Source organism: Anoplolepis gracilipes, chromosome 8, assembly GCF_047496725.1.
Source record: "Anoplolepis gracilipes chromosome 8, ASM4749672v1, whole genome shotgun sequence".
Classification (NCBI taxonomy): Eukaryota; Metazoa; Arthropoda; class Insecta; order Hymenoptera; family Formicidae; genus Anoplolepis; species Anoplolepis gracilipes.
Genome location: NC_132977.1, coordinates 6,809,927 through 6,828,766, shown reverse-complemented (window position 1 = coordinate 6,828,766; position 18,840 = coordinate 6,809,927). Strand labels below are relative to the sequence as shown.

General features: G+C 38.4%; 2 protein-coding genes across 9 annotated transcripts in view; one reads left to right on the top strand and one right to left on the bottom strand.

The window, feature by feature from the left end:
- The window catches only part of LOC140668775 (uncharacterized), a 185,125-nt gene that overhangs the window by 11,370 nt on the left and 154,915 nt on the right, over nt 1–18,840 (top strand). The window lies entirely within an intron of this gene.
- Nucleotides 1–18,840, bottom strand: part of Ubx (ultrabithorax) — a 103,497-nt gene that overhangs the window by 1,697 nt on the left and 82,960 nt on the right. For 2 of the 3 annotated variants that reach the window (XM_072898088.1, XM_072898090.1), the window contains one exon: nt 7,985–9,805. The exons of the other annotated variant lie outside the window; for it this stretch is intronic. The gene's annotated coding sequence lies outside the window, so the exon portion shown is untranslated. Of the gene's footprint in view, nt 1–7,984; nt 9,806–18,840 lie in introns of those variants that run through there. 3 annotated transcript variants of the gene reach the window in all.

The following is an 18,840-nucleotide window of genomic DNA, read 5'->3' as shown; positions in this document are numbered from 1 at the left end:
TCTGCAGCCGGAACGAAGAAAGTTCCGGTGCGAGGACAAACGCTTGTCCCTTCGTTGTGTATCTTTGATACTTACTCCGCCACTGTACATGATGTTCGAAGCTTTCCGTTTTCTTTATTTGTGCTTTAGTTTAGTTCACTCAGACACGGCATATATAATCTGTACGCGTTCCCCGTTATATGTCGCGCGCAACGCGAAAACGCTGAATCGTATCAGTCGAGAAGCGAGAGATTAACGACGAAACTTTGCAGGCTAAAACAGTGATTAAGTGCCGTTCACCAAAATCCAGTATTAAATTCGTAATAAATTCGGAAAATATCGGGAATACGGACTAGAACTCATAAATAACGTAGTTTAAAGAAGAAATTCATTCATGTGACATTTATTCACGCAGATAGAAGAGATTGCTACTTAGAAAACCTACAAGGGATAATAAAGTATATGATTCTAATTACTTGCTGACAAATTCTCAATTTATGTATTGCTCCACGAGAAATGTCAACGACATTAAGCATATTGCGAGCGAAACATAATAAAAATTTGCAAAACAACACTTGATCGTCTACTAAAATTTTAATAACGAAAAACAGAAAGATTTTTAATTTTCAATACGCGATCTTTTTGTCACATCACTTTTGTTTATATCTATAATAAAATTGTTGCATGTGGAAATATCGATTTAGATGCAATCAGAATATTTACGCATTAAATTACAAAAAAAAAATATAAAAAAAATTATTGAAGTGTCAAATTAAGCGTTGCTAGTCGATGAATGAAAACGCCGATAATTTTCAAAAGATTTCATAGTAGTAGGTTTTCATAGCAGATCAGACGACGATAGTAGTATCAAAGAGCGGGCACGCAATATATGCCGAGATTCGGCCAAATCATTTTTCATGACGGACGAGCGAGAATTTCCAGCACAAAGAGAGGCCCGTAGCTTACGCGGAGCCGCGACGGCGACGGTCGTCGTATCTCACTCCGGCCATCAGTATTTTCTAACTTGTCTCACGGATTCCCTCCCGCACGTGCTCTCCTCACTGACGTAAGTAACAACATATATAAAAGTAAGTGACTCTCTCTCTCTCTCTCTCTTTCTCTCTCTCTCTCTCTCTCTCTCTCTCTCTCTCTCTCTCTCTCTCTCCCTCTCTCTCTTTCTCTCGCGGGGCGGTGATACAGGGTTCTCCTATCTGCGGAGTCTATCGGGCAGTAAACAGCGTGCGGCAGATAAGGCGAGAGATATATTATAGACTCCGTCCCGTCGCGTATACGGGTGTATACAGAACGAGAGGCTGTGTGATAGCTGGCTGGCTGGCTCTAGTAGCCAAAGCCCGCGACGCTAGAGCTCGAAGAGGCGCGCGGCGCTCTATATATTTCGCTTCTTTTTTCGAGCCCGGGCTTCGTCCTGGTAAAAACGCCGCCGGCGTCTGAATACTCGCGCGCGGAGGACGGAAGTCGGTTTGCAAGCCAAGCATGGGGCGGCGGCGCCGAGCAACCCCTTATTTTACTCCTTCCTAGTCGGTGGCCCAAGTAGCTGCCTCTCTCTCCCCCTCTCCCTCCGCTCTTCTCGCGCGCTCTCTCTCTCTCTCTCTCTCTCTCTCTCTTTCCCTTTCTCTCTTCGCCACCCGAGGATCGACTCGACCATCCCCGCTCGTCGCCCGAACCCGGTTCACCGTCCTCTACTTTAACTTCTTTCGTTTCTCGATCTTTTTCTTCTTCGGCCAATGCTCGAATGCTCGATGCTGCGATACATCACGTGCACGCTGTTGCCAGTTGACTTTCTATCTCTCGCCCCCTCCCTCCCTCCCTCCCTCCCTCCGACCCACCGCTCTTTCCTTCGGCACAGACACGGAAATCTAACTCCAAACTCACCAAACGAACATTTATCCTTTCTCCTTTGGCGAACTGCCATCTATTCGCAGATTGAAACTTCTTACTGTTAGTAGGCTTCCGCGATAAAAGATTGAACAAAAAAAAAAAAAAAAAAAAAATTGCGCTTTTTACAACTGCAATTCGTATGTATTATTTCTCGACCAGATAAAATTCGTTACCGTGCAAAATTACCCTCCGCCGAGTATTGTTACGTGCGACGTTGCAGTTTAGAAAATAATCATGGTTTTCGTCACAGCGCTCGCCATGGTATTTGTACGAACAATTTTATGTACGAAACGTTGAGGGGGAGGAGAAGGGTTATGCTTTATTTCAGCGTTATTTCAAAACGATGCGATGCTGGGGGCAAGTTATTATACCGCTGTCAGCCACCGCAACACCCCACGTTGATCTGCATAACCATCATGGTCTCCCCTACAGAGTTCTCTGGCCGTGGTAGTAAGACCGGCCCTTTGCCGTGACTCGAGATCTCACTCAATAGAGGCGCGGCTATCAGCCAACCGCAAAAGCGATTACAAATTAACGTGACATTTCTTCGCGCTTTAATATGAACTCCCGTTACATTTCTCATCCCTCTTACGCACACCCTTCCACGCTCCCTGGGGAGCGAATACGATTATCGTGCCTTTTGTTTCACAATTGCAGCTACTTCTCCGTTTTCTATCCGGAGGGTGAATGAATACCATTTATTTTTCTTCTTGCACCCTTGCGTCGAATTTAGGTAGAGGCAAGGGTGATGACTCGTCTGCCATTTTGTATTAACGTGTCATTTTATAATAATCTTGGATGTATGAGAAATTTTTCAGAGAAATCTTGGAAAATACTTTTTTTGAAAGATATATTAGACTAAATTCTATCAATATATACAATAATTAAAAAATCAAGTATTAATGTAAAAGTTAATAAATAAAAGGAAGCCGTTAAATGACTAGTTCTTCCACACAATGTAAGTGAAAATTAATATTTTTAAAAATATGTAACAAAATATGTTTACATATATTATATTTAATAATATTATAAATTATTAAACTTAAAACAAATTATTATATAAAGGAGGTATATCAAACTTTTTGAAAGAGTATATCTCTTAATCAACTTTTTTTTAATTTATACTATTTAACAAAGCAACAATAGACTTGTGCTGTAAGGAAAAGAAAAATTCTTGTGGCGTGTAAAATAAGCCGACAAAAAGTTATCTGCCACGTAGTCTTAGATTTACGAGATCCACGATTCGTTTCAAAGCAATGTTAAAAGTGGAACAACCTTGTAGAGAGAGCGAGGGCGAGAGAAAGAGAAAGAGAGAAGGAATGCGACCTATTTCTTTCCAATTCTAGGGAAATACAGAACCGTTTTTCGAACAAAAAAAAAAATTTTCAATGCGTGACTGTCCGATCACTTACATTGTTATGCTTCCGCAAACATTTTTTGGTTAGTTAGTCCCGTTAACGTCACGGATTATTATAGTTCCAAAAAGATACGCATTTCTCTATAAATATCTCAAGGTTTTTGTAGTAAACTAAAAATTTGATAAAAGACTATAAATATAATTCAAAGATCTCCAAGGTTCTCTACTATTGTAGAAAATCTCGAGGTCCAAGGTGTTACTGCGATTTATTTTTATCTCCGTTACATGCCCATTACAATTCATCAAAAGATTTATTTTAATGCATAATACATGTATTTTTCGATACAATCAAAAGGAGTAGCTTTTGCATTTGATTTTTATACAACATGCAAATATTATATTCTAATTTTTTATTACATTAATTTAATAATATAAAAATAGAATTGATACAATTAAGATTGTAAGAAATATTTTGGCTTAATATTTTGTTTTATATTAGTTTTTTTTTTAATACGTTTATCTATTATGTTTTATTTTTTATGTATATATATATATATCAGTTTCTAGTGCGTCAATTAAAAAAATTAAGACTAAATGAAACCAGACACGCATGTACAACTTTTCATATATTTGATTTTTTCTACAGAGCTCACGTTTCTAATTTCGTGACTCTATAAAAACATCGAGACATCGCTTCCCAGTACCGAGATAAAATTGTCTCTCGTATATTTAGTAGGAGGTATTCTCCATGTAAATACTGAAAGAAACTGACATCACCTAGAAAACGCTTTGATCTCGTCATCTAGACAGTTAAGATGTCAAAGTCCTTATTAAAATAATTTACGATTCGCAGCTTTGCCTGAAAATGTTTCTTTGTACAATGCGCACTGCATGCTTTTACGACTAAATTTTGCAAGATTAAATAATAATATTTATTTATAAAGTCCTCTTTTCCAATTTTGATAACAAACTAAAGTAATATAAAATAAAATTAATGTACTCGATGAATTAAATTCCGATATAGATGTATACCGTGTACAATTAATTACAATCGTAATAAATATAAAAATAATAAAGTCAGATTATGCAGTTGAAAACGCGAAATTAAATCAACAATTAATTCCTAAAGGATCAGGAACAGCCAATAGCAGCTGGACGTCGCCGTTGTCTTGAACGGGGTTGTCCAACCAAGAAATAATACAAGTGCACTAGGCAGAAGAGACCAACCTACCCCTTACTATCCGCACACCCGTCGCCCGCAGATAAATCTTCCCGCCCTCTAATTGGCCTTCCCTCCATTTCCTCGGCCCATACCCTCGGTCTCGACCTGTTCCTTCTTCTCTTCTCCCTCGCTCCTACACCTCCTTCTCTCCGTATCCTCCTTCCCTCTCTCCGCTCATCTCATCTCTCGGTTTCACTTCCCTACCTTCCCGGGCACGGCTCCAGGGAACGTTCTCACCCTATGCGCCACCACCCCTCCCTCCCACCATTCATCTCTAAACCGGCGAATTATTAGAATTATTAGACATTATATTGGCCGCAAAATGTCCGTTAAACCGCCAGAACTCAATTGTAAATTAAGATTTCTGATAATGCCGCGAGATGTATGCGTTCAAAACTTAGCAGCTATTATTAAAGTTTCAGATTCGTATATTGGTGAACGAGATTTGTTCACAGAGCGAATTTATTCTAAGAAATTATATTGCCTCCTATAGTAAAGAAATAATGTAGACAAGAACACAAATATTGTATATACGATTATATCTAGTGTGTTATCGATTTTGTAAATCAATTTTTTTATTTCTGACAAAATATTTATAAATTGAAATATAGTGAAATATTTTAACGAAAAAAAAAAATATTTTATATACAAAATAGAATGAAGAACGTAAACGTTAAAAATCTGTTAAAAAGACTTAATATCCCTTCTCCTGTCTAAGTTTAATATACCAAAACTTAACTAGCCTGCCGAAATATATGATTTGTGCTCAAATCGAAAATGATTCAGCACTCGTGGAAATAACAGATACTAACCGAGAGTTACGAGCGCATCGTTACGAATACGTGTAATATTTGTAGCAGCAAGAGAGTAACATCAGCGAGGCTTTCGCATAGTTTCTCTTTCTCTATCCTACGCGACCGTTCTCTATCTCTCTTTCGGCCAACCAACCGCCTCACAGTTCGTTTCCGTGTTGTTACATAATACACGCTGCGGCGCGGTTACGGTGGATGAGGGATGAGGTGCTGCGTTGCCTAATAACCTCCCCTTTGCACAACACCCCCTCAAACCCGACTGAATCCTCCTCCGACCCCCATGTTATACCAAGCGCACGGGATACGATGGTATTTGCGAGCGGTGCATGCAACTACGGGCAAACCACCGTGCAAGAGCACGACGATATAGAAACACCGCTAGAACACCACTGACAAGAAAGAGAGAAATGTGTGTGTGTGTGTGTGAGAGAGAGAGAGAGAGAGAGAGAGAGAGAGAGAGAGAGAAAGAGAGAGAAGGGAAGGGAGGAAGAGAGTAGTATCCGAGGGCACCAGGTTACGGAGAGAGAAGCGTGAAGTAATTATATGAGGGCGGAGCACGCTAGGCTCATCTACACCTAACACATTCATATCAGTCGGCCCGAGCCAAGGAGCTGCTGAAACGTGAAGCTCGTACATCAGGATTTCGTTGCCGGGATAGTAGACTCCTCGAGGAGTATGGCAGAATGAGTTTTCGCACGGTTCAACCCATTGCTGGAATTCCTTTTGTAGAAACGAAAAGATAAGAGTTTTTAACTCTAGTGACACGGGTGTGTATTTGTGATATAATATATTGTAGGAAATATATCGTAGGAAATAAATACACGGGAAATAAATTTGTAATTACAAGAATGTAAAAAAAAAATAATTTATTTAAGACGCGTCAAGTAGGTTCATCGGAACGGCGAAATGCGCGCGAATAAAAATATTTTACAATATATCTAACCGTCGACAAAGGAAAAATCATTGCACGGCGAGATAGAAGAGAGGCGGAAAGATTAAAGAAGCGAAAGAAAAATGGTGCGGATGGAGGAGAGTAGTGTTATACATTTAAGTAGATACACCTATATAGAGGGACTTACTGGGATTCAATTACCGCAACGTCTGCAAAGCACGCTATTCCCACACCCTTAAAAGACTACCCTTCGCGTTGTGCGCGCGTCCCCACCTTTCCATCTCCTCAAGAACGAACAGGTGCTCTTGCGCCTGCTGTAAATTGCTTCCCCTGTAATCCAAAGTAAAGCGGTCGTTTTATCCGCGCCATGCCGAGATGGATGCCTCGCTACGTCTTTTCGCGTAATAGATTGTAGCTACGCAGCTAATGCCCCACCCCTTCTCCCCGGTTTTGATCCAATTTATATTTTTTTACCGGTCAAAAAAAAAATGTGATTTTTCATTTATTCGTCGGTCGACGTTAATGTATTAAACTTTCGAAAATACAATCTATTTATTACACCATAGAATTAGAAGTATCGCGCATATGATTAGATGACATTAATATACATTTTAAAAATTATTAATTGACGGTATGCGATATATTTTCAAAATTATTAATTCAAAAAAAGATACGCGTAAAATGTAAAATTTAGAATCTTTATATCCACATAAATATTGACACTATACATTTTTATTCTAAAATAAAACATTAATTTTTATTTTTTAAATTTAAAATAAATCGGGCTTTAATATAAAAGCTTATACGGATCTCTGAAATGCGATTTTCGAAAATCAGCGGAATCAGCTTCACGTTTAGATTAAGGGGCCAGGGATCTCACGAAGTTATAACTAAGGATCAGAGAATAGGAAGTGTTGCGTGAGGCCAATAGCAAACTTACGCCTAGATCGGTTATGTACCTTCGTTCGGTTCGAACATAGGTACATAATTCATCGGGCGTGCACCATTGTCGGGAGCTTCATTAATACAAATGGCGTCTGCTGAATTCTACCCTCCCCTTCCCCCCTACCCCTTCAACCGCTCCCCGCTACTACGTGTACGATAGTAACGAGGGCTTCCGCCTATACGTGTGAGTCGCACGGCTATGTGTGCGCTTATGTTGTGCGTATATGTAGGAATAGCGAACGATAGCGGGGCATCCACCATCCTACGGGTGTGTGCCACCCCCCGGAGACGTCGAGACGCGCGGGACATATTTTTGCAGTCCTTGTCGACTTTCATGAGGGAGTCTTTCCGCAATAACATATTAATATCCCGGAGCGTCGCGAGACTTATGGCTGTCCGTGGAAAGCTCAACTCCGGATCAACGTGGCGCCCGTTAAGGCGGTTCCACATCCTGTAACCGCGATGACGCCGCGTAACGAGTGCTTTTTAAGTAAGCCGTAAAGCAAGCGCCGCACGTTCGCCGCATCGCGATATCGTTAAAGAATTGATAACGATCCCGTCGGAAAAATGTGTATGTATTGTGTGTACGCGTCGCTCGTAATATTTTCGTCGATAATAAATATATCGTGGATGCTCGATGGGAAAGATATATCCTCGTTAACGATTAAAAGAGACACCGTCGTCGCTATAAAAGTCGATTCCTACCCGCGACACGTTATTTAGAGAGAGGCGACAATCGCGCATACTCGTATATAAAATCTGATTCGCGAGACTCACCCAGGAATAATAGACGACGAGGGATCGAGGGAAAGTGGATGATAGTGCGGGATTGACTTGCTACGGCCAGGGCCGCAGACAATGAAGCGTAAGACGTGTGATTAAGTTTACATCGCATTTATTATTTTTTTAGCAATCGTATAATCAATGTAATGTTACAATAGCGTTCGAACCGCCCCGAAGAACGCCGGAATATAATCTTAATCATAGGCAGCTAATGCGGCCCTGGTCGCTGTCGGAGTACATACAATCAGGATTCAAAAAATTTGTAAATAATTAATATTCTAGTATATTACAAAAAGGAAGAAGTTTACCACGCGAAACATTTACACAAATAACTACCACTACGCATAAGGTAACGCCTATTCCTAATAGGACTACGTGCCTAATTGATAACGCATAGCACAGCAGAGCAATGTATCATTTCTGTTCCGAGATCCACAAAATAAATAACTATTAACATTACATACCTCTTAGAAATACTGCGTTTATGTATTACTCTTTCGCTCTCTCTCTCTCTCTCTCTCTCTCTCTCTCTCTCTCTCTCTCTCTCTCTCTCTCTCTCTCTCACATCCTTTGTTTTTTTAGCGGCTATTCGTATACATTCATTTTAACTAGAATAAAGTTACTGTATAGGAGATAGCGCCACAGATCTCTTTACACAGAACAGGCGTCTACGTACTAAATACGTACATTATAATATTCGTTTGTAATGTCCATCTTCGTTTTGCTTCTCTCTCTCGGACCGACGTTGATAAAGAAAGGGGAGGGGGAGGGGGATTTTTTTTTCAGAAAAATTTTTTTCCGAATTTATTTCGAAAGGGATATCCGTCTCGAGACCGCGCACTCTTGACCACTTTAACAGGTACTTAAGCAGACGCACATCATATAAACTTTTCTATATAATATTGATAAAATATTACCGAATATCAACATATATATTTTGTACCAATCGAAAATATCGTATCGTTATGATTAATCTTGCTTGCTGCCATTATATACGTTTTCGAATAATATAACTCTAATTAATAACGCGCGAAATGAAATAAAACAGTCTTTTTATAACAAACGAGCGAAAGTTACCATTAGCAAAAGCTGTATTGGTAACGATATAAACGCTTTCTCATATTGCTTCGCACGCAGATAATAAAAAAAAAATAACAAAAACGTAACATCAATAGCAATCGTTCTACTTTACTCTCTCTATTCCTTTTTTTCTTTCTCTTCCTCTCTCTCTCTCTCTCTCTCTCTCTCTTGTCGCAAAGCTATATCGAGTGCGCATTATCGAGTGCGAGAAAGAACGTATGAAACAAAGAAAAATGAGAAGAATTGTAAAGATACGTGATAATTTTGTACATTGAGTTAGGAAAAAAAGAGTCGTGCTTCCGTTACGAACGTTAATCGACTCAATCTTGCCCATCGAGAGAATTATAAATGTTCCTACGTCCTATATTTTAACCCTATAAGTAGTTGTAGCCTTTTCCTTACGTATTTCAGTTTTTAATCTGCGTACACCTATCGCAATGTACGTCGAGAATGTGACTCTGTTTTCGGTCGATTTTTCGCAAACGACACCCCGGATCCGCGGACGTTGGCTGATTGGCCTCGATAATTCAACCCCTATCTACATGCTACTGCACCAAAGCAGAAACTACAGGTAGAGAGACCAGAAAGGGGAACGACTACAACAGCGCTAGGCTTATACGGATGATACTGTGTGTACTTGGATACTGATTGGTCTGGGAGCATATCGGTCAAAGTGAGCTACGGGAGGTAGCTGTAGGGGTAGGGGGGAGGGGAGGTTCGTCACTCACCGGGTGCAGCATCCGATTCGCCGCAACCGATAAATTGACGATCGACAGATACGCACATCGACCATCTATTTGGCATTGCAGAGACAGCGGGTGCAGCCTGCCACTCACCTGAAACAGAAACAGAAACGACGGAGTTAGCTTATACATGTTCCACATGTATCCGAATGTTTTATTATCAACGTAAAATTAAATATTATGCATTAAAGAAGACATTGATTTTTTTCCAATAATAAGCAATTACAAAACAAATATAATATTCTGTGAAAATAAGATGCGGAAAAAATTATATTTTAATATATACATGAAAAGTAATTTTACCAGATAATTAAAAATTTAGCAATTATTAAATATTATTTACAGCATTCTGTCCGATTATTATTATTAAAAGAATCCAAACTTTTTTTTTTAACTTATAGTCGTCATCATTTCTTTTTGGAGAGCAAAATCGCATCATGTGAGACCGAATGTTTGAAAGTTCGACTTGGGACATTCATATATACAGCATGTAGGGACGCGACGGGTCGAGCCATGAGCGCTGGTTCAGCTTCTTTTGTAATAGAATGAATGCACATGGTGCCTCGTTCGGTTACATGCACGTTGAGCCTCAGCTTTCGCAGTGTTGGTATATTGGGATATCAATAGTTCACGTTAAGAGCGAAAGGGGTTTATCTAGAAGGTCTTATGGGGAATGAGAACCAGCGAGACTCTACATTACCAATTTTCTTTCCATTTTCCTCCGTTTACAATTACATATTATAGCCACGTTTAAAAAATGAAAATATTGATTGCCATATATAAAATTCTGAGTCGAAAAGAAGAAAAAAAAAAATAAATAAAATCGAATAATTTTACAGACACAGGTTATTTGATTCGATCTTATTTATATGACATTATATGATGTATATAAAAATAATTATTCATTTGAAATGTCCTTAAATTTTGATTTTTAAATAGATTTTATTTTTTTTCGCTATCGTTACGTATAAATAAATCAATGCTAATAAGATATTACTTTGGACGATAAACAGTTCTCCAGAATTCTCTTCACGATTCGAGCAACCCTTGTTACTCAGAAATTGTTTACACACACTTGTGTGTATCTCATTTACGCCGTCGTTTGCAGTTCGGCCTAGAATCACTTGGCCTTTTCAGGAGTACGCGACGCTCTAAAACTGAGTCTGGCGTACATACCTAAGCGTCCTTCCTGCGCGCATTTATCAGGATTTCCGAAGGAAGCTAGAGTTTTTAAGCCGCCATAAATTCTCATACTTAAAACTCGCAAAAACCAGAAACACGATTCTCGATATGGCGCTGCAAAACAACGTCGTTTATTTCGCGTAATTCGCCGGGGCACTTTCTCTATGGAGAAATAAGAAACGTCTAAATCATAATTTCGTGAAAGCATCGAAAACGTTGTAGTATTAAAACATCCTACGCACGATAGATACACAACAGTAAGAAAATATCTATCACAAAAGTCAATTGCACCATACTTTCTTTTTGCTGTTTATTTGAATAAGTCATGTTGAAGAAAAAAATTTAATTTTTTTTTTTTTTAATATAATGTTGATATTTAATCTATTTAATCAGAGTGGGAAACATATTCGAGGAAAGAAATCGCAAGAAATAAAAAATAATAACGATTAATTTTTATATGTATATGCACACGTGGCTGTGTGTCTAGAAAAGAGAGGAAGAGAGAAGGGAAAGAGAAAGAGAAAGAGCGGCAAGAGAGGGGTGGAATTGAGCAGGGAGCAGTTATTATCTATCGCTCTCGTTACCACAGGTTGCTCGTAAACCGGCCGCATCAAGGGGTTGGGGAAAAGCGGGATGGAGTGCAGAAGCATAGGTAGAGGTAGATACCAGTACTCATATCGTCGTCGCCGTCGTTTCGTGCCCCCGCATAGCAGCACCACGCCGGGTAAATTCCCACCCCTGACTATGCTCATCGGTTACCCCTGCAGAATATCACACGGGGAGTGTGAACGGACGGCTGTGTCTGGGGGGCTGTTCGAAAATCTCGACTCGCTATTTTCTACGCTTGGCCGATGGTGAATGAAAATCAAGGCCGATACTCCGCCATTAAACTTTTAATTATATGTAACAACTGTCTATCCTCTATATTTTATTAACAGTCGAATATCGATATATATATATATATATATATATATATATATATATATATATATATATTAATAATAATATATACGTGATTAACATCTTTTAATTATTATTATATTTTCCATTACTAGAATGAATTGTTTAATATACAAAAAAAAGTTACAAAAATTGTATCGATAAGTAAAATATTATTATCACATTTTATATTCAAATATACATACATAATAGCCTTTGAAAAGATACGTCAATTTATAACGCACGTGTATAGAAACCGCGGCGCGATACGAAATATGCGATTTCTCGAGGCGGCGAGCCAGGTACATCTATATGGATGCATACATGCATGTGGTCGGAGCCCTAACTGACGGGCAAGTGGAAGGATCGGCGAGAGAGAGAGTTTCGAATTGAGATCGAGTTTTTTGCACCGGAACGGCGTTGAACGAACGCGAGTGCGCGAAACCCCCGCGGAGCAACAGTGCCGCTCGTCTCGCGACAGGGGGCAGCATCACCATCGCCGGCGCTATACCGATATTGTGTAGCGTGTAGTTGCTACGAGCAGCCGTTGCACCAGGAACTCATAAATCTCCAGGGATATAGATGGCTCTAGTGTCGCGTGAGGTTGCAAGCTACCCCATGCAGGGTGCCGTGGAACGCCCTCCCGTCCCTACCCTGGTCCCCCTTACCCGGCCCACTTCATCGTCCCTCTCGCTCCCTCGTCGTCACCCATCCATTCCATGACCGAATTACCGGAATCCCACCTTCCGGGCCGAAGGTGGACCTTTCGAGAAAACGAACGGCGCTTATTCTTCAATACTGTTCAAAAATGCATGAACATTTCGAGTAGTATTGTCTCTGCGCGCGCTTGAAAATTGATTAGCAACAAATAATGCAATAGCACGTCGAATAGAATAGAATCATTTTTAAGCGATGAGTTTTATCAGGAAATGAATGAATTAATCGAAAAGCATCAATAATTATATCTTTCCATACGTCTCGCAAAATGCTTTACTCTAGCCAATATTTGCAACATGTTACATACGACTAATAAATTTGCACTTTAATAACATGAGTTGTCGTGAAATAAATTTTGTATTTATCGAAGATTTATAAATTTAAAAATTAAAAAAGGTTTAGCAAGAAGGGTGATTATGTTACTAACATTGATGATGAGTAGAGAAGAAAAAAAATATAAGGACTTAGCTCTTAATCTCTTCCTCTTTTGCCCCTGCTGCGTTTATACCGCAGACATGACCGATGCTCGCAACACTATCTGAAGAGAAATATTTCTCTACACACTAGCAAGTTGAAGTGAAAAATATCATCCACATTTTTACTATGACATATCTTCTTATAATTTGGATGAATATATAGTTTGAAACGTGAAAGTTATATATAGAAAAATAAATTTCTAAAAAATCTGACCTAGATTACAATAATATTTTAAAATATAATCGAAACTTTAAACATTTAAGAATATAATATTCGAGAAATTATAAGGATTAAAATTTTCTCTAAAATTTTACTATAAAATCTATATTTAGTAGGTTTAATATGTTAGTCAAGATGAGAGAAGATTTTTACAACATGTGAAAGAACTAAAGTATGCCTACAATAATAAGAATGAATTATGTGTTGATATGACTCTAGTGTAGGAGTAAAACGAGTACTTGGAGTAGCTTGGAGAAAAAAAGAAAGATAGAGAAAGAGAGAAAAAGGACGGGGAAAAAGAGGAAAAAGAGGAAAAGAGCGGAAGATCCAGGGACCAAACAGCCAGCCAGCCAACCAGTCAGCCAGCCAACCAAGCTAGTCAGAGAAAGAAGAGAAGGCGACGCTGATGATGAATCACTCGTTAGAAGTGAGTGGGAGCGAAAGAGAGAAAGAGGGGAAGAGAAAAGGAGCAATAAGAAGATGATACCATCCAAAAAAATAAAAAAAGACTCGACGTCGGAACGCGCTAGAGCGAGTCGCTAACTGACTTATCTACACATCAGAGTATGCGGCTCGTTCTCCCAGCTCGGCGTGCGATGGAACGTTTTAAACATTTTAGGCGTCAACTTTAATGAGATTTAGAGGAGCGGTAAAAAATTGTGAAAAATATTCGCAAATATACGAAGAAGCGAATTAATAACAGATATTAAAATTTACATTACGTAATATAGGCATAATATATTAACATAATATACATATATGTATACATTAAAAAAAATTCAGATAACAATATTTTCACAACAAGAAATCCGAAATAAATTACAGTAGATGAGATCATTGATGTTTTCGAAATTTATCACATTTTTACATCAACGTGCTTAAATCTTATTGGATACAACGCGCTACGAAAGGATAACGATCGAAAAGGCGCCGTAACCAATCGGCAACGAGAAAACTGAATTCTTCCCGTGGGCATGTCGGACAAATCTGAGGGGTCGGCTTGCCGAGGAAATTGGGTTCGTCTTACGGAGATCTACCTACTGGAGGTGCACAAGTAAAAGAAGTTTCAGTATCATCAAAGAGTGTCTCGACTCCCGCGCGCTTATACGCTCGCACACCGATAGGGCTTATATAGAAGTTGCGTTCGCTCGGTCATGGGTAATGGTTTTACGAGCGTCAAGGGTGATATAAAGAAAATGAAAAACACACCGGCACTGTTGCCGGCATGCACGGCATATAACTAACTACGCTGCCACCATGCCCTCCCCTTCCTTTTCGCATCTACTTCTTAAGTTTGTATAGCGAGGGCAAAACTCTCGCTGCTTCAAAATACCTCCCGCAACTTCATCACTTCAATGAGAAGTATGCCAATTAATCATCTGCTCTCAAATTATAATTATATATATTGCTCACATATTTATGATTATTATTAAATATTTATAGAGTGTTTTTAATTTATGTGGCAAATATTTTTTTAGTAAAATAATATTTAAAATAGTATATGTAATAAACAATCTCTTTCCTGTTAGTTTAATTTGTATTATTTAATTTTTTTTATTCAAAACCAAAAACAAAAAGTTGTGCTCTCTTTCGATCTTTTGCAAATTATATAATGCATTATTTAAATATTTCATAAAATAATTATATTCTTAAATAAATATATTCTTTTGTGAATTTTCAAAACTATTGAAATAGCGCCGAAATAACTTACTTACTCATTATAATATTGAAATAGGCTTTCAGAAGTTTGTTACAAGAGTGCACTAAATTTGCTCGTCCATAGTTGAAGAAAGGGGAAGATTTTATAAAAGTTAAGTATAGTATGATGATGAAGGGTAGGAGATGAAAGGTGCCAGTTAATTGTGATACACTTTGCGGGAAGGTTGCGTCGGTGAGCGAGACGATTGTTCGGCTATACAAAGTTTGGAAGAAGCGGAAGTATGCGAAGAAGCTGCTCACAAAGCTTTTCGTTCTTTTTTCTATATTATTATTGTATTACTTTCCTTATTCTCGTTCAGAGAAAACTTTTAGTTCATCACGCTCCTGTTTAATATATACAACTTACGTCGCCTCTGAAAATATTTTTGGTTACTTTGCAAGCACAAAATATATAGCAACGAGTAGCGCTCTCGTTTACATGACCATAAGAAAATGTATGCAAGAAAGTCGTCCCCTCTCTGTAATGCAAATATAAAATTATTTCTCTCGTAGAACCATAAAACGTGTAAACGGAAGGACGATAAATTGAGCGGAATATATCACAAAAGTACGCGAGATAAAGGAATATATTTAACTCGTTCCACTTTTATTCTAATCCAATCTTGTGCACGGCCTACATAAGCAAGCTGTCGAGAAACCGGAAAGTGAATAGAGATTGATGGAATTAATCGCATAGATTTCTCATGATACAGACACAATGTACGCAATGTACACTGACACACTCCTATAATTATACCTGTTGCCAGATAAAACATGAATTCTTTCATTCTCAAATGAAATGAATGGATAGATTATTCATTCCTCCTGCATTAAACGAAGCGTGTAATAGCACACACACACGTCGCGAACGATCTTAATGTCTGAATTAAAAGCTACTTAGCCCCCCATTTAATTTACAAATATCAAAACCATTATCTTTATATCACATAAACTCGCGCAATTTCTAATAATGTAACGATTCTTCTTCATTTATTATATTAGTAACATCTTTCTTCAAACTCAATCAAATTTCCATTTTTATTCTTCCTGATTAAAATTTTTATTCCTCCGAAACATTATACCACATACACGCACGTAAATTCTAATAATATATGTAACCAATTTTTTCACTTATATTATTTTAGTAACATCTTTCTTCAAATTTAATCAGATTTAAATTTTTATTTCTTTTAAAGCTTTATATTTTTTTGTACAATATATTCGATTAGATTTTAAAATAATGTTGAAAAGAGGATTATTAGAAATAATTTAACAATCGTATCGTAAATAGTAAATTGTATAGAATTGTTAAAAATATAACTAACAGGTAAAGCAAACATATGCTACACGTTCCGGCTAGTTGACTCTCGAAAAGGAAAGAGAAAAAATTATGCGGACCTTAGGTCTCATGTTGAGAATTTCGGCGCGCAACGTTGCCCGTAGCCTGTTTCACGAGCCGTCTTATCCTCATACCCCGTCGAATAAGAGACGGAAAATACAAAGAGGCGACAAGGGGAGAGAGAGAGAGAGGAAACGACACCGAATCCTCTGTTTCCCTTTCGCCTCGCATGGTTCTTCTCTATCTCTCATTGGACTTCGAAGCCAGGGGATTCTCGGAGTTTTTATATCGCGGTCCCTTATTGTTGTGTAAATGCGGTGCAATGGCGCCGAGAGCCAGAGTACTGCTCACTTTTTAATGCTAATATCGTCGAGAGTGTGAGAGTAGATTTAAAAAAAATTCATATTTTACTACACGTACGATGGGCGCCGGAAATATATACGTTGTTATTAAACGATTGCCGATAGCGAGATAGTTTTTCTTTGCTTGATTAAATCAAAATTATTAACGATAACAAGACACCCGTATTAAAAAGCTAATTCTTATTGACAATTACATTGCAATGTAAAATTACATCTCGTGTAAAATATTAAAATATTAAAAAACTTTTTCTTATTATGCTCAAGCGTAATAAATATATAATTTCTAAAATAGATATTTTAAATGTCAATAATAATTAAAATCTATCCAAGTGTACAGCGATATAAAATGTAGCGCGACATCGAGCCAAGTCGGAAGTTTTCCTTTCTTAATCAATCTTATAAACGTGCTTTCATTTTTAATTTATTTATATAGGCATCTTAAAATGAATCAATGAAATGAAGATTTTATGAGAACTGAAACTGTATCAGTTAGTAATGATAGCTATAATTGTCATGATAAAATCAGCAACCAGAATTATTATCTTAACGCATTGCGTGAAACGATATATTATAATAAGTAAAATTGAAATATGTAATCGAAAAAATGTTAATGAATATTATTCTAAAAATATGATCCATAAATATGCAATCTAAATTATTTGACATATATTTTGTTCGTAAATTATATAATTTGATGAAAAACAATTTAATTATATAATTATAAAATCTTAATAATTATATTGTAATATAAATATGATAAATATAATAATTTTGCAAAAATGGGAAGTATTGTGGTGGAATTGAAATTTATTTTCACATCTCGATGAGTGGAAAAATTCATCGAGATAAAATCGCAAAGCGATGCGATTTCACGTTCGATTATCTCGGTATCTTGAAATTTTTCTAGGACGGTCGTGTGTACGCAAGGTAGGTCAGGGTCTGATTGCAGGAAGGAAGCAGTTAGGCCCGGTTAAAGTCGTTAAGCCAAGTTTACGAGGTGTTACCGGGAGCGTAACCTGTAAATCTCAAAGGCAAGTCGCGAGAGGGAGAGAGCGAGAGAGAGAACGCGTGCCAGTGGCCGCCCTTGGAAAGGCCGCGGAAGGGGTAATGGATATAACCGGGATGTAAGAACCGAGGTAAGACTACTTGGGCGCTATAAACGCTTTTATGGATCGTAAAACGTCTTCCTTTACAGCCAATAAAGATCCCTGACCTACCAGTTTGGCGAGCGGCTAAGTGAACGCGAACGCGCGCGCGAGAGAGAGAGAGAGAGAGAGAGAGAGAGAAAGAGAAAGAGAGAGAGAGAGGCGACGGTGATCGCGCATCGATCTGTCGAAATCGCGCTTTACTACGCAATAAAATCACGCAGCGCGCCGCCGGTACTTTATTTCCTCTTCATGGGGCTGCGAGTCGCGCGGGGTTTATTGGATTATTGACCGATAGCTCCGGGGAATGCATTCGCGGGGAAAATGTGAATAGTCCTGCCGACTCAGCGGCGCGCGTTTATACGACCAATACCAATGTGCGCGCACATGCATGGGCGGGACGCATCGACGATTCAGCCTCACCACCGTCGAGAGAGAAGCAGGAAGGTCGTGAGTTACTATATAACCACGTCGATAAAAACAAACCATAAAGCGCATTACGGGCGATCATCGAACTACCGTTCAATATATCCTGCTTGGTGGGTAGAGGCAACTTTCCTAAATTGAGTTACATATACCGATGGAGAAGTCGGTAAGGTAGGTGCGACGCATTACCAACCGACTGACCCTGATTCGTGCTGCCACCTACTGTAACAATGGCTAAATGATAGAGAGAAATAAGTACCGCGCGCGGAATATTATATGAAGAGTGATTCAAATTTTTGATATTATCGCATGTGTCTCGCGTGTTCTGTATGTAATATTTACATACTATGACAATTAACATAGTGTACAGTTTGACAATATTGTGTCACGAAACAACGATAAATTTTCACGATGAATGACCGGACCGATGCCAAAAAATAGATGTGTCCACGCCTCAGCCACGCCCACGAGCGGGAGGATGAAGCAGCCATAACTAACCCAAAACCTTTGAAACCGATAGATGGCATTGCCCCTATTGTTTAATATGCATTTATTGGTACATGCTATATTATATATCTATACAGACTAGAAATACAGACTATAAAACAAACAAACAATTAATAT